Source organism: Canis lupus, chromosome 14 (genome assembly GCF_011100685.1).
Source record: "Canis lupus familiaris isolate Mischka breed German Shepherd chromosome 14, alternate assembly UU_Cfam_GSD_1.0, whole genome shotgun sequence".
Lineage (NCBI taxonomy): Eukaryota > Metazoa > Chordata > Mammalia > Carnivora > Canidae > Canis > Canis lupus.
Window position 1 is genome coordinate 15,530,148 of NC_049235.1, and position 24,881 is coordinate 15,555,028.

General features: G+C 34.8%; 1 long non-coding RNA gene across 2 annotated transcripts in view; it reads left to right on the forward strand.

Annotated features, from left to right (window-relative positions):
• Window positions 1-1,357: 1,357 nt before the first annotated feature.
• The window catches only part of LOC106559683, a 47,309-nt gene continuing 23,785 nt past the window's right edge, over window positions 1,358-24,881 (forward strand). Inside the window, exons 1-3 of one of the 2 annotated variants that reach the window (XR_005369358.1) lie at window positions 1,358-1,443; window positions 4,306-4,583; window positions 5,206-5,298. This is a non-coding gene — a long non-coding RNA (uncharacterized LOC106559683). Of the gene's footprint in view, window positions 1,444-4,305; window positions 4,584-5,205; window positions 5,299-24,881 lie in introns of those variants that run through there. The other variant, XR_005369357.1, reaches the window with a different exon arrangement.

A 24,881-nucleotide genomic window follows, 5' to 3' on the forward strand; every position in this document is an offset into this window, starting at 1 on the left:
CCAATTTATTTCTAGAAACTCATCTCCCTCTCCTGCACAGTATAGCCAGATGCATTCCCTGAACAAACTCACCGGTGCTAGGCCCACTGACTAGAATGCCTAACATGGTAATATTATCTACTATGGACTTCAAGAGGTCCTTTTCTAAAAAGCTTTTGCTGACTCTACATTCCATCCCTCATGGTCTAAACACTTTGTTTAATGAAATATTATAGCACTTTCAATTTTATTATTAACACAATTTATATTATGAGGTAATTTGTATTTTTAAAAATCCTCTTATCCCTATTTGATTATGGTCTTATGGAAAGAGAAGGAGAGACGATTTCTTTGATTCTTGATACGTCAAGTTTGGCACTCAGAAAAATGAACAAAAGTTTCAAAAAATGAATTAATGAATGGGTGAATAAGCAAAAGAAGAATGCGAGTTTTTAAAGTACAAGTTTTTAAAGTACAATGCCCTATATTGTACTTAAAATGATTTAATGAGTTAATGAGATGATTTAATGAGTTCAATTTGTGTGCAGACATCTAGATTTCAATATGTTTTGTGGCAACAAAAATCCCAACTCCTGACCATGGTTAACAGTACTCTGTGTAACCTGGCTCCAGCCACTTCAGCCTTCCCTCTGCTACTTTTCTCTGCTTTCCAACATGCTAATTATCTTGCAATTACTCAAAGTCAATATTCTTTATTCTTGTCGTAGTAATTTTGCAAATGTCTCTGCCCATTTTACGACCTACATTGACTAACTCCATTTTAACCTTCTCTTCCACACTCTGTGAGCTCTTTTCTATTCAACAAATCTCACACTGAATACCAATTTTCATAAAAGCCTTCTGTGACCACCCCAGTTAAAGCAGATCCCTGTTATTTTCGCTCATATTGTTTTCCTTTATATCAAGACTTATATTCTTTTTTGTTAAATTTAGCTCTCCCCCAGGGAGTTAAGTTTTGTAAAGACAGAGGCCATGTCATTTTTCTTCCTCACTACTGTGTCCCTAACACCTTACAGAGACTGTTCACCAATTCAGTGTTCAAAATATTTGTTGAATGGCTGGCTAAGTGAAGAATAAATGCATGAATGAACACATATGTAACTTAATGATCAACGTTTCCTAACCAGAGACAGATACTTTGCCATACTTTCTTGTCACAATCAGTTAAGTGAACACAAACTGATGAATACAAATCTATTTTATAAGTATTCTAATCTGTCAATTTTAATTCCAGATTGAAATACAGACTAGATATGATGGTAAATAGGTGCTTTATGTTTGTGTTATTTGTCTCATATTAGACAACTTTATGGTATTGCATCACTATCGTAAAGATTCTAATTCCTGAAAGCCATGAATTCTCCATTCTAGAGTGATGGCTCTACTACTGCACTCTCCAGAGCATTTTATAAGGCACAATCATTTTAAGAGTATTTTTAAAAGGTGAGTGTGTTGATTGTGATGCCTACCGTAATCACCTCCTTGTTTTTAAAATAATCTCTTGTTTTCAAAGACAACTTGAATTTCTGCTATTTTGTGGGAGCTAAGAGATTAAGAAGTATATACAGGGTAATGATAATTATAATATTTACTTGTCTTTTTGTTCTTAAATGTTTTTCAAAGACAACTTGAATTTCTGCTATTTTGTGGGGGCTAAGAGATTAAGAAGTATATACAGGGTAATGATAATTATAATATTTACTTGTCTTTTTGTTCTTTAATATAAACATTTATTCTTACTTGAGGCTTAGAAGCATATAAATATTTGTTTTGTTTTTATTTCATGTTCCTTTATCATAATAAACATCTTTTTCACTTAAAACTTTATAAACACTGTTTATAGTTATCTATATTTATGTATTTATTTCCCACACCAATAAGAATTCTGGTTTACTCAGGTGGTATCACAACTCTCTATAATGCCTATCACACAAAAGACCCCCAATAATATTTACTGAATTGAACAGACTGGAATAGTGGTTATAGATATCAAATATCTTTTAGAAATTAGAATACTAGATTAAGTGTGTAATCTACTTACCAGTTAAAATTTGGGAGGTAGTAAAGTAAGAACTAGAAATTACTTATCTGATACCCTTAGTAAAGTTCTTTCCACTGAATAGCATTTTTAAATATCTTTTGATATAAAATAATATATTTACATATCCTTAAGAATTACAGGTCATTGGCAGAATAGAGAAAAGGACTTTAATTCAAAACAAAATAATGTATAAGTATATAAAATACTGTTTCTTTGAATAGGTTTTAAGCTAGTACAGTGGTTCAGTCATTGCCTATATATTTTTTTTATTAATGATAGAGGAGGGAAGTCTTGAGCATAAAAACAATGATTGGAGTAGGTAACAGCTGAAGTCCCTTTCAACAAGGAAATTCCATGGCTCTATTTATTCCAGATACTTGCACTTTAAATGAAAAAAAAGGAAAATAATGCTGCTGTATATTTTCTACCAATTATTTGTAATCACTAACAAAAAACAATTAGTCGGAAAAAAACAGTAGATTCTAATCCAGAAATAGGGTTCTAATTCTGATACTGTTGATCTGAGAAAAGTAGTGATAGCAGAGAGAAATGATTCAGAGTAGAAGATCTGGAATTATCCTTGCTGAACTTAAGTCTTGACTTCACTTCTGTGTCCTAAGCATGCAATTTAACCCCCTTAAGACTCCGTCGTCTCCTCTGTAAACTGAAGATGATGCCACTATAATGTTCCCATCAGGAGTGAATGAAGTAATAGCTGTAACACGTTTAGCAGATTGCCTGATCTGAAATCCAGTACTGTCTCAATAAATGCCATTCATCTTTCCCAACATGGTTCTTCAGAGGTAAAATAAAAAAATTGTATTAGATCAGAAATATCAAATACGATAGTAAGAGTAACACCACTCTTACACATCTATCATACATTTCTAAGCAATTACCACATGGATGCTGAGAAGCCAGCCTGGTTTTGAGAATCCTGCTCAACACAACCAATAGCCACTAGCAGCTGATCAATACTGACAGAGGAATCACAACCTACATGTAACTATTTAGAGGGGACGTCACTAAGACTACCTGTGATTCTTCTGAACAAAGTAGCAACTATACTAAGTGATACAGGGTCATGGCATTATAGATATGATGCTGTCATCTATCCTACGAAACTATTTGAATACCTAGTAAATCCTATACACTCACAGTCATGGTATATTCTAATGAATCCAATCCTTTCCATTGTCCATATTAAAAACAAAAAGAACCCCACTTCTCCCTCTTCACCATCATCATCTTCCCAAGGTCATGGTGAGGGAGTTTTGTGGAGAATGGGCTGATGTCTGATTGAGGAAGAAAATTCAAAACTTACAGCATTAATTATATCATTTATACCATACATGTACCCCACAATCATGCAGGATAAATATATTGGCTCACAATCAAAAGGAAGAATACATTTTATTTTCAGCAAGGTCTGACCTGTATTGTCATAGTCAATTTAGATTATGTTAAAAATCTTCACTTAATATACCATCTCAAAAAAAAATACCAATCTCACTTATTTTTATCACCTGTGTCTTTTTAGTTGTGGAGATATGTTGTGAAACAATGAGCACAAACTGAAAAAAAAGGATTGAATGCTATTATTTAAGGTACATTTGCTGGTAATTCATACACAGTTAACATTTCAAATGAAAGAGAAAATGGTGCTAGTAACTAAAATTAGTGGAAACTGACCAGAATAATCTGTTCCCTTTGTTCCTCTTACTGAAGCTCATTGGTACCTACTGTCTTCTTAATCATTGGCTATCAGTCATTTAAGTAGTATACCTCTTCCATACACATGGCTGTCAATCATATGGCAAACTGGGTGTGGGAAAATAGAAAACCTGAGATTTTAAATAGAGTGGCCAGGTAGATCATCAAAATCCGTTTTGTTTTCTGATTTTACATATGAAAACCACTACTATTTTGGGTAGAGAAAATTGTGAAAATTAAATTCTCCATCTTTTGACTCTGGCTTTTATAATGATACAAAAATGTTTTAGATATTGTGATGATTGTTGATGACTGTCTTTAGATGCAATCTGATAAGCATTTGATTCATCTATCCAAACTGTATAGCCAACACAGAAAGCAGCATTTTAACAGAGACATTTGAAGAAAAAGCTGAAGAAAAAGCTGTCTTGGTTTGGTTCAGTTTTAATCACATATTAGGAAATCTTAAGGTCTCTCAGGTATTGGCATAATTTACGCAGTCAGAGTTTTTTGTAAAATTGTAATTCATTTGGATTTATATTTTCTTAAAGCAATAAGACTGCCTGCCGACATAAACACTAATGGTGTAAATAAAGGAAGGTATCCAACATGGAGAAGCCTGAAAAGACTGTGCATTTCATGAGATTTAGTGGTTTGGAAATATTTTACTTGCTGAATACACCAAAGAGTATATCAAGAAAGAAAGAGCAGGAAAGGAAAAAAAAAAATCAAGAATCAAACACTTCTCAAATAGAAAATTTGCCTCTCTCCAAATTTTAAATGCAATCCTTAAATAATTTTCCAAAACCAATTAATTCACAACCATCTGGTAAGTTGTTCACAGGTAGTTGGATGCAGTATAAATAATATAAATATTATTCTACAAAAACATACTGTTATTTATTATAATTGTAATTTAGGAATAAATATTGTCTTCAAGAATGTCTGAATGTAACCCAAAATATAATTTTATAGGCAACTAAACCATACAATGCTACCATTTTTTAAAAAATTTTCTTAGTCAGAAATGACATTTTCAAATGGTTCAATCTAATTTTTTTTTTTTACCAAAAGAATTCTAAGTAGAAGCCTTAAAATTACATTATACTAAGTAGTGGCAGATTGGACTAAGATGTCTAAAGAAATCCTCTAGCTTTCATAAAGTTTATATCAAGTAAATGTTTAAAGAGAAAGAATATTCTTTAGGTTTTTATTTACTATTTGATTATTTAATTTAAATTCAATAAGCATATAATGTATTATACAACACCCAGTTTTCATTACATCATGTATCAGCCTTGATACCCATCACCCAGTTACCCCATCCTCCTACCTCTCACCCTTCCAGCAACCTTCAGTTTGTTTCCCATGATTAAGAGTCTCTTATGGTTTGTCTCCCTCCCTGATTTTGTCTCATTTTATTTTTCCCTCCCCTTCCTTTATGTTTTTAGAAAGTAATGGCGGAGGTGGAGTAAATTAGTGTGGAAGTTTGGCCTAGAATTGAGACTACAATATTATTGTGAAATCTATTTAATACAAGTAAGGCATTTTCTAAAAATGTAATTTTTAATGAAAAAATTAGACAATACATGTGTGAAGTATAAGCATTTCATACTCGTCCCCAAATGTCACAATCCTCTCATTACAGAGTCATTTTTAATTATACCTTAATATGTACTGTCTATATAAGGAATAATAGAAAGTGTTTTTGAAGTTTAACACATAATAAGACAATGTTACACCTGCTCCTTGGTAGGCACAGCTTTGGTTTTTTGGCTTAATGCTTTCCCCAGAAAATGGTTTTATAAAGATTCTTCCTCTACTCTCTCTCTCTCTCTCTCTCTCTGTCATGAATAAATAAATAAAATCTTTAAAAAAAAACAAAAAACAGGAGGGGCATGAGTAGAATGTGCAACAGGAGAAAGAATCTCAACCAGACTCCATGCTGCTCATGCAGAGCCCAATGTGGAACTTCATCACATGACCCTGAGATCAGGACCTGAGGCTAAACTAAGAACCAGAGGCTTGCTTACCTGACTGCGCCACCCAGGCACTCCCAGAAAGTGATTTTAAATCAAAGATACAGGGCAGCCTGGGTGGCTCAGCGGTTTAGCACTGCCTTTGGCTCAGGGCATGATCCTGGAGACCGGGGATCAAGTCTCATGTCAGGCTCCCTGCATGGATCCTGATTCTCCCTCTGCCTGTGTCTGCCTCTCTCTCTGTTTCTCATGAATAAATAAATAACCTTAAAAAAATAAAAATAAACCAAAGATATAATCAAATCTACGAGAGAAGAATAGTTGTTCATTGTGCTTCAACGATCCTGGGCAATAATAAATTAATCTTTTCCCTTTTACAATCCACAATGTCCCTTCTATGCATCACTCCTTTTATAATGCAAAATAGAAGAAGAGAAGAAGAAGAAGAAAGAAGAAGAAGAAGAAGAAGAAGAAGAAGAAGAAGAAGAAGAAGAAGAAGAAGAAGAAGGAGGAGGAGGAGGAGGAGGAGGAGGAGGAGGAGGAGGAGGAGGAGGAGGAGGAGGAGGAGGAGGAGGAGGAGGAAGAGGAAAACCCTCAATTTCAGTAAGTGAAAGAGAAACATGCAAAATGAGAGCAGGTGCATGAGTTTCTAGTCTGGAGGTCTGACCAGGCATCATTATGCTGGAATTGATGTAGTCACACCCAGAGGTCATTAAAAAACATTTCACCAGGGGAACTTCTTGAGCTAAAGAGCAAATGAAATCTTAGCGTATTTAACAGGAATAACGATAAGAAGTAAGAATTAATGACACCCTGAAGTCAGAGCCTCAGGGAAACAGTTGACAAGAGTAATTTACCTAACATTTTGGAACCTCTGGAGTCTATCTAATAATTATCTCTCTGCCTTCCCTTCTCCTCATTTATCCACCCCCTCTCCATTCATACTCTTTAATTCTGGGAATGTGCTACCACAGTTTTGTTCCCTGACTTCTTAATTTGTCTTAGTCTGTCTCTACAATTTAAGTCCCTCTCTCACATTAATGCTAAATTTATATTTTCTTTCTTACTGTGTCCATAACCACCTTCTTAAGTAACTGTATTGTGAAACTCAATGAGAATATTAAATACTTATTTTACTATTTAGAATAACACATTAGTTTATTTTTATTATAAAATTAAGATAAATAAAATATCACCTCTGGTTTCTTTCTAGGAATTCTAACTAAATTAGCCTTTACCTTTCATTACACGAACAGGATATAGTGAGTGACCTACAATAGAAAAAGTTTCCCCTCTTTAATGTCCACTTAGCAAAATATACTTTTGGCATAATTAAATCTTAAGACAAGAATGAGGACTTGGACTTTTGTCAGTTTTAAATACTTTTCTGTATAATTAATGAAATTTTAATCTAATATTTGGAGTCAGACATAAATTAGGTGGAAAATAGCTCTAACTGTATAGTGTTAAATCTCTGCAATCTCTTTTTCTTTTTTCACTAATGAAACTTTCCCCTCCTTTGTTCGTAATACAGACACTTCAAACAGGATGCACTACGAAGTCAAGCATTTTGCACACTTATCCTCTCTAAGCAAATAATTTCGGAAAAACCAACACCTAAAATTAGGGTAATATTCTATACCTAGTCAGGATTTAATAGTACATTTCTTCTTTTGGCACAATTGGAAGTTCTTTTCAGAGGTAAATTACAATGTTTGGCTGTGCAACAGACATCATTTGATTGGACTATCACATTAGACTACAAAATAACCTTATTAATCGAAAGATATTGCAAGCAGCAACATGGATTTAACATGGTAAAGACTGGACTCTAAATGAACCAAAAGGCTCAAAAAATACAGGAAAAAAAATGCCGCCCAGGAATAGAATAATGGTGATGTGTGATGCCTAATGATACAGTATTTCTGTCTTGTTCTCATAGGCATACATATGTGAAGGATAAACTAGAATCAGTTACTGAATGTCAAAAATTAGTTAAGATTCCAAGTATAAATTCTTCTAGAACATTGGACTTTCCCTCAATCTCCAAACCCTCAGAAAAAGTCAACTTTGTTATTATGATCTGAGCAAAGAGTACCAACATAAAAGCAACATTTAGCTTTTCTATATGAACAAATTGCCCTCCAGCACATAGCTGAATGTGCATTTGTGCACCTATGTGGTTGTGTGTAGTCCAGCACCTTGTTTTTTTTTTTTTGTTTTTTTGTTTTTTTTTGTCTCTTAACCATTTATATCTGGATGTGGGAGCTCCTTCCAATTAGTTCATAAAGAATTGTTTCATTCTTTGTAATGTCCCTGTATTAGCCCAGGGCATGGATTTTACATTATTTAGTCCACTATATATTGTGGGCACTGTTATTTCGCTTATTATGAGATTAAAAACAACAACACCACAACAAATATTCCTGTATATAAATCAACTCAGACATAATGTGAGTTTATTAGTAACAATAGTCCTAGATGTACAATGTCTAACTCAAAGATAATGTTCTTTCGGTCCAATTTGTCAAAATGACATCCAATAAAAAAAAAATATACAAAAAGATAGTTCCCTAAATTTCACCAATAGTATAATCAAATGTTTTGATGTCCAATAAATATTTAAGTAAAAAGTTTTCCTCGTCATTTACATTTTCATTAAGTGTATTGAACATCTCTTTATATATTACCTTTCTTATGTCTATTTCTTGCTTATTTTTCTATGGATTATTAGAATTTAATTTTTTCTTATCGTCTTTATCCCATATACAATTCAGCATTTGGCCTGAGACACATAATACAAATTTTCAATAATGTGGTTTGCCTTTTGACTCTATGCTCATTTCAGCTGTACTGAAGTATTATTTACATAAAGTAAAATGTACCCATTTTAAGTGTAAAATTTAAGAGTTGCAGCATGTGATATAGAATGTTTGTCACCCAAATAGTGTTTTCATTTCCCTCTTAAATATTTTCTATCTATATTCTCAAAAACAGATCTGATTTTTTTGACTGTAGATTGGTTTTCTTGTTCTAAAACTCTATAAATGCAAAGATGTATTCTTTTTTTACCTTGTCTCTTTTTGCTTAGTATCATGTTGTAAAGTTTGTCTATACTTAATATATAGTGAATTCCTTTTTATTCTCAGTAGTTTTAAATTGTGTGAATATACAAAATGTGTCTATCAACTTACCAGTTGTTTACCATTTATTTTGGGTTGTTTCTACTTTGGAGCTGATATAAAATAAATCTATTTAGAAGTTTTTGTTACCCTGTTTTTATTTATTTTTATTTTTTCATATGACTACATTTAACTTTTAAAAAATGTATTTGTTTTTAACTGAAGTATAGTTGACATGCAATACTTTATTATTTTCGGGTCTTCAACACAATGATTTGACATTACACATTAAAAAATGCTCATATGATGAGGATAGTCATCACCAAAGTCATATAAAAAATATCAAACTAATTCCAAAAATGGTTGGAAAACTTTACTCTTCTGCCAGCAATATATGAGAGTTTCAGTTGCCTGACATTGTATCAATCTTTTACTTTAGCCATTCAAGTGGATTAGTGGTATCTTACTGTTTTATTTGAAATGCCTGATAATAATGTTGAATATCCTTTAACATGCATATTGGTCAGTAATATATTTAATGAGATTTTGCTCAAAAAATTTTTTTTAAGATTTTATTTATTTATCTATTCATGAGAGACAGAGAAAGAGAGAGAGAGGCAGAGACAGAGGCAGAGGGAGAAACAGGCTCCATGCAGGGAGCCCAATGTGGGACTCGATCCTGGGTGTCCAGAATCACTCCCTGGGCTGAAGGAGGCGTTAACCCGCTGAGCCACCTGGGCTGCCCCTTGCTCAAAATTTTCTATTGAGATGTCTTTACTTTATTGGTTGTCTTTATTTTAGTAAGAATTCTTCATATATTTAAAAAATTCTTAATATGTTATGAATGCAAGCTTTTTGTCAGCACAAACGTACACACACAATTTTCACTCAGTCTCATTTGTCCTTTTATTTCATTAACACTTTTTTAAAGGCCAAATGTTAAGTTCTCAAAATTGATGAAATTGGATTAATCAGCATTTTTCCTTATCTTTTTATCATCAGGGAAATGCAGATCAAACCCACAATGAGATAACTCCTTACATCTGTCAGAAAGAGTAGACTCAAAAAGAAATGACAAGTGTTGGCACAGCAAAGATATGTAGAAAAAAGAACCCTTCTGCCCTGGGAATGTAAATTGGTACAACCACTGTGGAAAACAACGCTGAAGTTCCTCAAAAAATTAAAAATAGAAATACCATACAACTCAGTAATTCCACTACTCACTATTAGCCAAAGAAAACAAAACCACTAATTAAAAAGCTATATGTACCCCTATTTTTATTGCAGCATTATTTATAATAGCCAACATATGGAAGCCACCTAAATGTCCATCAAAGATGGATGGATAAAGAACACATACACGTGGTGCCTGGGTGGCTCAGTTGGTTGGGCATCTGCCTTCGGTTCATGTCATGATCTTAGGGTCCTGAGATAGAGCCCTGCATCCTGCTTAGCGGGATGTCTGCTTCTCGCTGTGTCTCTCCCCCTGCTTATGCTCATTCTCTCTCTCTCTCTCTCTCTATCTCTCTCTCAAATAAATCAAATCTTAAAAAAAAAAAATAAAAAGAACACACACACACACATTATTACTCAGCCATGAAAAGGAATGAGATCTTGCCATTTGCAATAACATGGATAGAGCTAGAGGGTATTATGCCAAATGAAATAAATCAGACAGGAAAAGACAAATACCATATGATTTCACTTATATTTGGAATCTAATAAAACAAAACAAACCAGTAACAGACCCATAAATATGGAAAACTGATGGTTCACAGAGGGAAGGGAGTTGGGGAAGTGGGCAAAAGAGGTTAAGGAGAGTGGCAGATACAGGCTTCCAGTTATAGAATGAATAAGTCATGGGAATAAAAGGCACATGAGAGGGAATAGTTAATGATATGATAATAGGCTTGTATAGTACAGATGACAGTTACATTTGTGGTGAGCATAGCATAATGTATAGAGATGTTGAATTACTATTTTGGACACCTGAAACTAATGTAACATTGTGTGTCAACTAGAATTCAAATTTTTAAAAAATCAGGACAAGTTGTGAGTTACTTTAGTGATAACATTTTTTTGCTGATGGTCTGAAGCTCATTAGTTAAGAAAGAGAGAATGTTAGAAACTGAACAATTAAGCTATGACTACCTGGGTGATTGTAGGTAGCACTGGATAAATCAGAGTATCAGAGATTTAGAAGGGAAAAAAGCCTATTTAGATGTTTCTGAGGAGTGATAAATGGGAGTTTAAGACATTTAAAAACAGTAATTTTTATAAATACCATCACCTGTTAGTATTTCTGACCAACTAATGCTTTCAAATGCCTTGACTTTAAAGCATATGTATGCATAATTAATTTGAACTCATTCTTTCAGACCTTATTTGAAATACAAAATTTTCTTTCTCTTTCACTTTTTCTACACATTTCCCTATCTTCTCAATGATTTCCACCAAGCGTAGCAGCAATCTTTGTTGACACTTCCACATTTTAAAGCCACAAACATTAGATGTGAAGTAACAAATTTATAGCAATGGAAATCCTCAAAATTGGTTCAAATTTTCACTCCTTGGAATAAATCTGGAAAATAAGTATTTGGAGTAAATCACATGATTTTAAAGCCTCATATTAATATAGTCGAAGAATTTCTCAGGTGAATTGATGGGCGCACACACAGGTTTTGTAATCATAACTCTAGATACATAAGCATTTCACCTGGGAATTTCCTTAAATAAGAGAATAAGATTTTATTTATATTTGTACATCTACATCTAGTTAACATAAGACCTGGTGCATGGGAATAAAACTTTTGTGACTAAATTTTATAATAATCACAATAAATCAATTTAGTTATCTATAGTTAACTACTTTAAGTGGATTTCAAGATATGATCATCAAATGGTAGAGTTTTTTATTTCTTATCATTTGCAAATAAGAAACTATTTTTTAACTGGTCTAACATTATAAGAGGTTTTAGAGAAATATCACCTTCTCAACCTAGGTAGTCTGTCCATTTAAGACTCCTACATACCTTTTCTTTACTGACAAATTTTTCAGAGGTAGTTTATAGTGATTCCCTCTTCGTTTTCCTTCCATTTCTCGATTTATTACAGTTTGTATCAGCTTCCATTATCCAGAAACTGATCTTATTAATTAACTCAAAATTACTAAACAAAAGTCACTTTCAATCCTGATTTGAACTCTGCATAGGATGTGATAACGTTTACATCATCCTTCTCACTGAAGTTCCCCATCTTTGACTTCAGGGACTCCCTATGTTTCTCTTTTTTTTTTTTTTTTTTTGTATTATTTTTTATTGAAGTTTGATTTGCCAACATATAGCATAACACCCAGTGCTCATCCCATCAAGTGTCCCCCTCAGTGCCCGTCACCCAGTCATTTCATCCCCCCCGCCCACTCTCCTTCTACTACCTCTTGTTCATCTCCCAGAGTTAGGAGTCTCTCATGTTCTGTCTCCCGCTCTGATATTTCCCACTCATTTTCTCTCCTTTCTCCTTTATTCCCTTTCACTATTTTTTATATTCCCCAAATGAATGAGACCATATAATGTTTATCCTTCTCTGATTGATTTACTTCACTCAACATAATACCTTCCAGTTCCATCCATGTTGAAGCAAATGATGGGTATTTGTCATTTCTAATGGCTGAGTAATCATCCATTGTATATACAGACCACAGCTTCTTTATCCATTCATCTTTCTATGGACACCGAGGCTCCTTCCACAGTTTGGCTATTGTGGCCATTGCTGCTGTAAACATTGTGGTGCAGGTGTCTCAGCTTTTCACTACATCTGTATCTTTGGGGTAAATCCCCAACAGTGCAATTGCTGGGTTGTAGAGCAGGTCTATTTTTAACCCTTTGATGAACCTCCACACAGTTTTCCAGAGTGGCTGTACGTGTTCACATTCCCACCAAGAGCTCAAGAGGGTTTCCCTTTCTCCACGTCCTCTCCAAGATTCGTTGTTTCCTGTCTTGTTAATTTTCACCATTCTCACTGGTGTGAGATGGTAACTCATTGTGGTTTTAATGTATCTCATTTTATTCCATCCTTTATTTTCATTCTTGGGGTTACTTCTTAAACATAAGGTTTCTGAGTGTGCTATCATCACCTCCTCTAACTTTCCCCTCTCACTGAGTGAGTCATCCAACCCTGTTAATCCAAACAGTATATATGAGAGATTGTATTTTTGTTCAGAATGCTCCCTACCTTTTCTTTTTTTTATTTTTAAATATTTTATTTATTCATTCATGAGACATGCACACAAAGAGAGAGAGAGAGAGAGAGGGAAAAACACAGGAAGAGGGAGAAGCAGGCTCCATGCAAGGAGCCTGACATGAGACTCGATCCTGGGTCTCCAGGATCACACCCTGGGCTGAAGGCTGTGCTAAACTGCTAAGCTACTGGGGCTTCCCTCTCTACCTTTTCCATAGTATCCCCTGGACAAAGTATACTTCCTGCCCTTTTGATGACTGGGTGGGCCATGTGATTTGTTTTGCTTAATGGAGTATGAGCATAAGGTACTTTGCTAGGTGTTACAGTACACTGAGGCCTCAAGACACATCATGAGCTTCCATTAGCTCTTTCTGCATCTTTGCCATCATCATGAGAGGAACATCCCTTGGGAAATGTTTAACCCCAGAATAAGGAGACACATGAAGCAGTACTGAAATGTTACAGCCCAAAGACAGTGTTAGCCTACTCCAGAAGAGCCACATCTAATCCACAGGTACAGAAGCAAAAAATAAGTACTTGCTCCAGACCATAGAGCATTGGAATAGTTTTTATTTGGAAGTTTTGTGTTTTTTTGTTTTTGTTTTTGTTTGTTGTTTTTATTTGGAGGTTTTGAAGCAGATATTTGGTACTATATGATGTGTTTGTTAATGTCTCTCAAACCGGAATCCCTGGGTGGCGCAGTGGTTTAGCGCCTGCCTTTGGCCCAGGGCTCAATCCTGGAGACCTGGGATCGAATCTCACGTCGGGCTCCCGGTGCATGGAACCTGCTTCTCCCTCTGCCTATGTCTCTGCCTCTCTCTCTCTCTCTCTCTCTCTCTCTCTCTCTCTCTGTGTCACTACCATAAATAAAAAATTAAAAAAAAATGCCTATCAAACCATTCTCCTAGAATATCCAAAAATATCCAACTCATCTCATTTGGATGATGCATCAGTACCTCAAACTCAATACATACAAAAATGAACTTATATTTTCCCCAGGTAAGCTAATTTCCCCATGTTACTACTTATTTCAGTAAAAAAAAACTGGGTTTGTCTATTTTCCAAGCAAAAAACCAAGGCACTATCATCCTTTCTTCATCCCTCTTCCTCAGCCCAATTGAGAATTGAATCAATCACTGATCCCCTTTATAGCAATATAATCATATGAGCTAATGTTTTCCTATTGTGTTTTACATATCCCTATAAGCTACCTTAAATTTTTCATGAAACAAGGCAGAATAGAAACAACAAAAATATTGTTGCATTGTTGTTTTTTTTCTCTTCTGTAGCTCTAATACATGTAACCACATCTGCATCCCTACTGCTGCTAAATTGGTTTAGACACTCTGCTTTTCTTAAAATACCATGTATTCTAACTTCCTCCAAGTTACTTATTCTTTATGTATTCTGTACTCTTCTTTCAGTGTATCTTTTAACATGAACATTTGATCTACTTAAAATCCTCACTGGCTAGCTACTTTCAGAAAAAATACAGCCAAAGGACATAGAAATCCACCTTTCCATCCAAATATATTATTAACACACTGCAGCTGTAGGAACACTGAGATCTCTTACCCCTTTGTATGTTTCTCAAGCAGCCCCCTTCCCATGAAAACATCCCTTGCTTTCTTTCTATGGTCCATTTGGTTAGCTGACTCTTGTTTATCCTTTTAGTCCCATTTTAGCTGTTATCTCATCTGGTGATCCTTTTTAACCACTCTATACCACCCTCTCCACAACTAGGCTGAGTTAACTCTACATTGGGAACTGGTGCATAAACCTGTAATGTTTTGTAGCATTGACTTATGCCCCTGCCTCTGCTTTCAATATTTCATAGGAAACATGGATAGCATTTTTTTTAATATCTAGCTTCTAGGGGAGTAGTTTCATTTATCTATCTTAAGCACCTATACATAAATAGTAATATATATATATAATATATAATATATTTTATATATATATATATAATTTGGGGCACGAATGAATTGAAATAAGTTTGGGTAAATAGTTAAGGGGTAAGCATTGATTTAACTCCAATCTCTAATGAAATTTAAATCTACCAGAAACTCATCAAACTTATTTTCACTTAAGATACAGAATTCAAGAAAAGCCTCCAGGGGAGGTCTTCAACCTGTCAATGCAAGAGTTGCACATCCCAGACTGGCTGAGTACTTTGTATAAACTTTAATTATTGTTATAATTTGTTTCTAGGCCTGACTTTCTCAGTACACTGTGATATCCCTGAGGCCTGAATGACAATATTATTAAGCAGTCAAATCCTAAAACTGAGCAGTGAAATTCCAAAACTGAATGCCGTTACTTTATGTAAGACTGATCAATGTTTGTTAAACTAGATCATTCATTTCTTTAATAGTAATAGAGCTTCATCATGTGCCATATGCAAATCCCAAAACTAGGAATAGAGCAGAGGTGTAACAGTACAATTACCTACACATATTTACTATGAAATCTTAGAGTATGGAGCTCAAAAGCAGAAAAGACGGTTTGTTCTGTTCTTTCTACAGTTATAGGGTGTTTTAAAATTATCTATAGAATTGTGTTTTTAACAATGGCTTCAAGAAACTGAGAAGAGTTGTATTGTCCTCCAAATAAGCCAATAGCCCCTGCTATTCTATTACCATTGGGAGTAATGCATAATTACACTTGAGGTTTATACTGGTCTCATTTCAATATGGTCTATGACATTAAGAAACCAGCAACTCTCATCTTATAAGATCATTATGAATTCAACTGAGTTCTATTATCATATTTTATTAATTTAGCACATCTTTTCCTGAGCTTTACAGTGTTTTTGTTTTTAATATGCATCTATATTTTATATATCTGTGTTCAAATTCCTCTTATGAAAGCTATTACTCTTGGTAGATGGCCTGATTTTAAGAATTGTATTTTCCTTTTTCCCTACTGTATATCACCATCATATTAAGTCACTTTGATAACTGCTTAAAGTGTGTAAGTGCTGCTAGGTGACATCCTCATTACATGCTTTATTTCACAAATTTAAAGTATTATTACTTTTGAAGAGCTCTGAAAATCAGTAAACAAGTCATATAAGAATATTTTTAATTCTTTATGAATTTATCATCAAAATTGCATTTCATATACACAAATATTATTACAAATATTTAATAAGAAAACTGTTTTGAGGATATAGGGGTATACATTAATAATATTCTTCTACACCTTAATATCATAGACACTAGGATATCTAACACATATAATACCATACATTTTATTTTCTTCTACAAATAAAATGGCAAAACATTAATAAATACTACTCTGAGTGAGAATAGTGCCTTTGTTTCTATTTTTGAGAGATAAAAAATCCTTTGAGCTGAAGTACATGGCTATTGATACAATTAGACTATTCGCTATATATTCTTGCTTTGTACTTTGCAAATCCAAAATCATTTGTGGAAAATTAAAATTCTAGGCTTGTTTTTATATGACGTATTCTCACTTCTTATTTTTCTTTGGGCTAATAGTAAAAAGTACTTAATGTATTGGCCAAAGTAAATTCTGAAGTCATTTAAAGTCCTCAAAAATCACTGATTCTAAAACAAAGTCCTTTCCCTACACTGCCTCCTGTAGCATCAGAGTGAGACACACTATAATGATTGAATTGCCCTTTAATACCAATGTCTCCTAGTCCAAGTATCATATGGGTAATATACACTTCACAGGCTAAAATATTACACTCAACCATAGCTCTGCACTTATATATGGGGTGTATTTAACTTTAATGAACTTGAATCTGCCTGGTCCTGATGATCCCTCCAATTTATAAAGATAACTTTGCAATTAGGTCCTACTTCCCTGCCTACTCTGAAATAATCTATAAATTTAATGATCAAAGCCTTTATTCCAGCATTTAGTCACTAATGAAAGATTTCTATATGCCAAACTTGATTGCTGTATCCTTAATGTTGACACTGATCCACTGTTAAATATACTCATCTTGAAGGGAGTAACAAAGCTCTGTAAAAGCTAGGTTATGACTATATTAAAAGTCTATTATGCTTTCAAAAGAGATGAAAGTTAAGAAAGGAACTTTTTCTTTAGAATACACTGGTTGATATCAAATTCTTGATTTCACTGAGGAATACTGAATACTGTACTAAAACATTATGATTAAGCAGACTACATTTTCTTGTAATGTATAAAAATAACTCTGCTTAAAATATTTTTTATTTCTTTTAAATTACTCAACATTTTTCTGTTGACTTAGAATATTACTAATCAGAAAATCTCTCATTAATTGGCCTAGTAGTTATGGGTCTTAAAATTGTAGATGGTAATTGCTTTCAAGAAATTTCTATTCAAGTTAAAATTATGATAATAATGCCAAAACCCTGGGTAAGCACGATAAGTGCTTCCATATCTTATGGACAGCCTGGGATGTGTTATAAGGTTACTGGGATATACTTTTGAAGGAAACAACAATATCACTGAAAAAGAAAAAAAATGCATATGTGTCCATGGCACTCTGGTTCCTACTTCCAAATTACAAAGTTACTCCTCAAAATCTATAGTAATTGTAAAACATGTTTTGGACCACCTCACTATCAAAAAGAAAGAAAAAAGTTACAGCTCATACAGCTATTATGACAAAACACGCTAATTGAAAATGGGGACGTTTGGTTAAAGCAGAGCAAGAATCGGGATCCAAACCTTCTAATGCCCAGTCCTGTGTTCTTTCCAATCATTTGATGAGACATCACATGAGGGAAAGAGATGATACAGTTTAACGTAAGTGAAGGATAAAAGAGCCTACAGGAAGACTTTGACAAGATCCAATTATAGAGTTAGTGTGCTTTTTTATGGCTCCAGCACTGGGCAGTGGGAATGGGAGGGGATGAAATGTCTGATGAAAATCTGATTCTTGCTTTTGTTATGTGCATGGAATAGTATGTTTTGTTTTCTCTTTGTATACCTGCATGATTCTCTCTTCATCATGGAAATTGACAGAATTTACCAAAATACATCCAACTGTGAGTCTATTTTCTTTTATCTTTCTGAGCTTTCAGAGTCCTTTCAATATGAACACTCTTGACTTTTCCTAAGTGGGTTTTTCTTATCAGTTTTTATTGTTCCTCCTCCCCATGCCCCCATTTTGAAATTGCTTTTAAACACTTTGCAACTGCTATTCCCATTTTCAGCAAATCTATGATTCCATCCACAATAAGATTTAACTTAATTTCACGGATATTATAATGTAAAACAAATCAGGCAACAGAAATTATAATAAGACATAGACTATTAGACACATCCTATTTTCAGAGCACATATGACAAAAAATGCTTTTAGAAATCAATAAATAAGAAATATTCTAGTTTTTTTAGTTACTGTCATAGTTCTCCCTTATAATTTCAAACTCAATTATTCTAAATTTTATGAACCTCTCTCAAGCTCATCTTTTTTTTATTATTTTATTATTTTTTTGAGAGAGAGAAAGAGAGAGAGCATGAGCAGGGTGAAGAGAAGAAGAAGGGGAGGGGCAGAGGGAAGGGCAGAGAGAGAGGGAAAGAGAGTCTTAAACATGGAGCCATACACAGGGCTTGATCTCAAAACCCTGAGATCATGACCTGAGCTGAAATCAAGAGTTGGTTGCTTAACTGACTCAGCCACCCAGGCACCCCACTCAAGCTCAACTTCTAATCATCAAATTCACATATAGTTAATCTACTACAAATACATACTGGATTTTATATGGGATGAATCTTTTTAATTATCATTGTTTTTAATTCCAAGAACTTTAGTTTGCTTTCTATATGGAGCATTCAAGTACTGTATTATACTCTCTAATATCACTCTCAGGGCACCTGGGTGGCTCAATGGTTGAGCACCTCCCTTTGGCTCAGGTCATAATCCTGGGGTCCTGAGATCAAGTTCCAAATCCAGCTCCCCTCAGGGAGCCTGCTTCTCCCTTTGCCCATATCTTTGCCTCTCTCTGTGTGTCTCTCATGAATAGTCTTTAAAAATAATAAATAAATAAATAAATAAATAAATAAATAAATAAATAAATATCACTCTCACCATTTAATGAAATATTTAAATACTTAATGTAATATTTAATTTAAACTTTCTTATTCAAAGTTGAGTGCTCAGATGCCCATACTGTTGAACTCTAGTGTGGGCTATAACTCATTCTAAATTATTTAATACTGGTAATCATTAGCTCTGTCAACTTTGAATTAAAAGATGTTATTGGGGTACTGGAGAAGGTGAGACAGAGAAAATGAAGGCCTCTCTTTACCCACTCCACTGGGAGCCTTATTCCACCTCAACTGTAGCATTTACTAACAAGCTTGGAAATACCATGTGTATGAGTGGAACATCTATTTTCTAGCTATTAAAGAATGCCTTAACTCTTGGTATATTCATTGATACATTAGTAGGAAATAAAGAGAAATATGATACAAAATATCATGGCTTTCTTATACCATCTTGATCTGTGTATTCAAACTCCAGGCTATACTTTCTAAACTGGAAACATATTAATATTTCACCTAAACATATTCCATGCCTCTCATGGGAAAGGGCAAACTCATTAGAATTGCAATCTCCTTGAATGACAAGTCTTTTCAAAGTCATTTTCTAGAATACTGCAAATGCTCATGGAACTTTACTTTCAGCAGTTAGGCACAGTACCCTGAGCTTACTACGTTCTTTCATGCCCCTACATTTTGCCTACTAAGCCTAAAGCATGTTCTTCCCCTTTTGCCTCAGAAGTATATTCCTGCTCACCTTTCTAGACTCATTTCCAATATCATCTATTCTATGAAAACATCCTGGCCCCATCTACCATATTTGGATTACTGTAATGCTTTTTTATAGCACTTATTTGATAGTCCTCTAATGATTTATTTACATGTATTTGTTTCATGTGACTTTTTTCTACTGCATGTAGGATGTCACAGGCTCATGATACATGGGGTCAAAATCCTAATACTTTCTCCATCCTAATTCCTCAATGGCCTATTTTATAAACTGCATAGAACCCAAGTGGTATTCTATGACTTCTATTAAGGGACTTCTCTTTGTCACTATGCAATTAACTAACACAAATATTGAATGCTAAAAACAGAATGTGTTCATTTTAAGTAATAACACACAAAAAAAAGTTGTAAAGACAGGACTAACTCAAAACAGTACTTTCCACATTAGGGTTATATCAAAACATTTCTTTGGCAATCTCATCTCATGTCTTCTAGGGTCTCCTTCACATATCCACATACATCCTTTTTCCCAAATTCAAATCCTGAAGACAATCCTAGGATGTGGGTGCTATTATTATTCCCATTTAAAAGATAAGGAAACAGGGCAGCCCTGATGGTGCAGCGGTTTAGCGCCGCCTGCAGCCTGGGGTGTGATCCTGGAGACCCGGGATCAAGTCCCACATCGGGCTCCCTGCATGGAGCCTGCTTCTCCCTCTGCCTGTGTCTCTGCCTCTGCCTGCCTCTCTCTCTCTGCCTCTGAATAAAAAAATAAATAAATAAATAAATAAATAAATAAATAAATAAATAAATAAAATTTAAAAATTAAAAAGTAAGGAAACAGAGGATAAAGGAAGAGATTATCTTTGATCATATAAGTCTTCCCAGATCCCCTCAAATCCTATTATTATGTTATTATAGTTATCACATTATTAATCCAGCAAAATATTACTAATATTTTATCAGAATGTAACAGACTCTTTGATATTAAAATACTTACACTGCTTTATATTTGTATAGCACCTTATCACTTTGGTAACACTTTCACAAACATGATCTCATTCACTATTCACAATGATATTAATGCAAGTCACACCATATTCAAGTGAAGGATAAATAAAACCAAGGCCTAGAGAGGCTAAGAAAAAGCAAACTTACATTAAGGTCCTAATTTTATGCCCAGACAATCATCCTATGTTCAAATTCAGCATTATCATAAGCTAAATAATGGTTTCCATTTATACCAGGTCCTATTATTTTTGAACATGTGAAGGTTACATTATTTGGATAAAGGGACTTTGCAGATATGATTAAGTCAAGGATCTTGAGATGGGATTATCATGGACTACACAAGTGGGCCCTAAATGCTATCATATGTATGCTTTAGAGGCAGAGACAGAGAGAGATTTTATGCACACAAAGGAAAGATGATGTGAAGAAGGGGCAAACAAGGATTTGAAGGTGTTGGCTTGGAAATCTGAAGTTTTATTCTGCCACAAGCCAAGGAATGCTGGCAGCCACCGGAAGCTGGAAAAGGAAAGAAACAGATTTTCCCCTAGAGCCTTAGGACAGAATATGGCCAACCTTGATTTTGGCTCAGGAAAACTGGAGTTTTGGCCTCCAGAACTGTAAGAAAATAAATTTCTGCTATGTTAGCCATGACATTTATGGCAATTTCTAACTGCAGCTACAGTAACATAATATAAGCCTGAACTGAATGTCTATTACATCTGGACTCATTAATCTCACGATGATGATTAGATGAACTTGATGGTCCCCTAGTGTCTTGCTCAGGTCCAGAGTTAAAAGAAATCTAGTACATTAAAATTTCTATGAATTCCTTATAGAAGAGCGTCTTATTTTCCCCTTGATTTTACAAGAAAGAATATTAACAACAGGCAAAATTGCTATTGTTTCAATCCAATTTCCTGCTGCATCAATGTTCATATTATGGTATATGTCAGATGCATGTATGAATGCTACCTCTTTAGTGTCTTCTTGACTAATTTGTTTGCTTTTTCCTTACTCATATGATTTGTGTGTCAGTCCCATTCACCTCTTATCATGCTTTTATCCTCAAAGCTTTCTAGGACATTAGCCTCTTCTTCTCAACTCTCATTCTGTGTGATTCCCATCTTTTCTATGTTTTTACGTGATTTGGTACTTTAATCACTTTGTAACCCACTTCTTTCTAGTTTCCTTAAGTTTTTGTGGGAGCCTACATTTTTCACACACCTTGTTTGTTGATGAGTACTCATGGAGTTGCTTTTTGTTTTTAGCTATTGCTATGAACTCTTTCAAACAGCTTAGCATGACAAAGAATTCCTACATCCTATCTGCAACAGAGCTGTATTGCATAATTTTTCTAATACAGTTTACATTTCTGAAAATATGAAAGAGGTGTGAGCTTTTATTTGTAACAATCACCACTTTGCTGATGTACGACAGTCTGTGAGTCTGTGCCAGCATACTTTTATCTAAATTGAGCTGATGGAGCTTTTGAAGTAATTGTGGAAGGACTTTAATTTCTTACAATCACATTTTGCATCCTTTGAATCCAATTACTGTCTAAGTTAAAGGAAGGAGAGAGAGTGGAATCCTTATCAGTAGGCCCAAATTATAATCTTTATAAGACAATGTCTGGGCCTGCCATTGAGATCTATCGACAATAGCATAACAGCCCAGCTATTGACTTAGCATTCCAATGCACCCAGTTCACCTCAGTTTAGGAGGATTAATAGCTGAGCATCAGGAATTCTGCCTACCTGCAAATTTGTAAGTGGTGACTGTAAACCACTTACCTAAATTTTATTCATATACTTGTTTATTCATACCATGACTCATTTTGAGAATAATTTAAGGCAGCTTAAAGAGATGAAAGACATTAAAAGAGGGTAAAACCAAAAAGGAAAGCACATTGATCATAACATCATACGCATTAGGATGAGCCACAAATACTGCACCAAGATTTTTTTTTTGTATTTTTTATTGCAGTTCGATTTGCCAACCTATAGCATAACACCCAGTGCTCATCCTGTCAAGTATCCCGCTCAGCGCCTGTCACCCAGTCACCCCAATTCCCCGTCCACCTCCCCTTCCACTACCCCTTGTTCATTTCCCAGAGTTAGGAGTCTCTCATGTTCTGTCACCCTCTCTGATATTACCCACTCATTTTCTCTCCTTTCCCATATAATCCCTTTCAATATTTTTTATGTTCCCCATATGAGTGAAACCATATGATGATTGTCTTTCTCCAATTGACTTATTTTACTCAGCATAATACCCTTCAGTTCCATCCACTTTGAAGCAAATAGTGGGTCATTCATTGTTTCTCGTGGCTGAGTAATATTCCATTGTATATATAGACCACAGCTTCTTTATCCATTCATCTTTCTATGGACACCAAGGCTCCTTCCACAGTTTGGCTATTGTGGACATTGCTGCTGTAAACATTGGGGTGCAGTTGTCTCAGCTTTTCCTGCATCTGTATCTTTGGGGTAAATCCCCAGCAGTGCAATTGCTGGGTGGTAAGGTAGCTCTATTTTCAACTTCTTGAGGAACTTCCACACAGTTTTCCAGAGTGGCTGTACCAGCTCACATTCCTACCAACAGTGAGAAGGTTCCCCTTTCTCCACATCCTCTCCAAAATTTGTTGGTTCCTGTCTTGTTAATTTTCACCATTGTCACTGGTGTGAGGTGGTATCTCATTGTGGTTTTGATTTGTATTTCCCTAATGGCAAGTGATGCGGAGCATTTTCTCATGTGCTTGTTGGCCATGTCTATATCTTCCTCTGTGAAATTTCTGTTCATGTCTTTTGCCCATTTCATGATTGGATTGTTTGTTTCTTTGTTGTTGAGTTTAAGAAGTTCTTTATAGATCTTGGATACTAGCCCTTTATCTGGTATGTCATTTGCAAATATCTTCCCCCATTCTGTAGATTGTCTTTTAGTTTTGTTGACTGTTTCTTTTGCTGTGCAGAAGCTTTTTGTCTTAAGTCCTAATGGTTCATTTTTGCTTTTTTTTCCCTTGCCTTCATAGATGTATCTTGCAAGAAGTTGCTGTGGCCAAGTTCAAAAAGGGTGTTGCCTGTGTTCTCCTCTAGGACTTTGATGGATTCTTGTCTCACATTTGGATCTTTCATCCATTTTGAGTTGATCTTGGTGTATGGTTTAAGAGAACAGTCTAGTTTCATTCTTTTGCACGTGGCTGTCCAATTTTCCCAGCACTATTTATTGAAGAGACTGTTCTTTTTCGAGTGGATAGTTTTTCCTGCTTTGTCAAATATTAGTTGACCATAGAGTTAAGGGCCCATTTATGGGTTCTCTGTTCTGTTCCATTGATCTATGTGTTTTTGTGCCAGTACCACACTGTCTTGATGATCATAGCTTTGTAATACAACTTGAAATCTGGCATTGTGATGCCCCCGGCTCTGGTTTTCTTTTTCAATATTCCCCTGGCTATTCGGGGTCTTTTCTGATTCCACTCAAATTAAGATGATTTATTCCAACTCTCTGAAGAAAGTCCATGGTATTTTGATAGGGATTGCATGGAACATGTAAATTGCCCTGGGTAGCATAGACATTTTCACAATATTTATTCTTCCAATCCATGAGCATGGAATATTTTTCCATCTCTTTGTGTCTTCCTCAATTTCTTTCAGAAGTGTTTTGTAGTTTTTAGGGTATATATCCTTTACCTCTTTGGTTAGGTTTATTCCTAGCTACCTTATGGTTTTAGGGGCAATTGTAAATGGGATTGACTCCTTAATTTCTCTTTCCTCCATCTTGTCAGTGTATAGAAATGCCACTGATTTCTGTGCATTGATTTTGTATCCTGCCACATTGCTGAATTGCTGTATGAGTTCTAACAATCTTGGGGTGGAGTCTTTTGGGTTAACTATGTACAGTATGTGTCATCTGCAAAGAGGGAGAGTTTGAATTCTTCTTTGCCAATTATAATGCCTTTTATTTTTTTGTTGCCTGATTGCTGAAGCTAAGACTTCTAGTACTATGTTGAATAGCAGTGGTGAGAGTGGACATCCCTGTCGTGTTA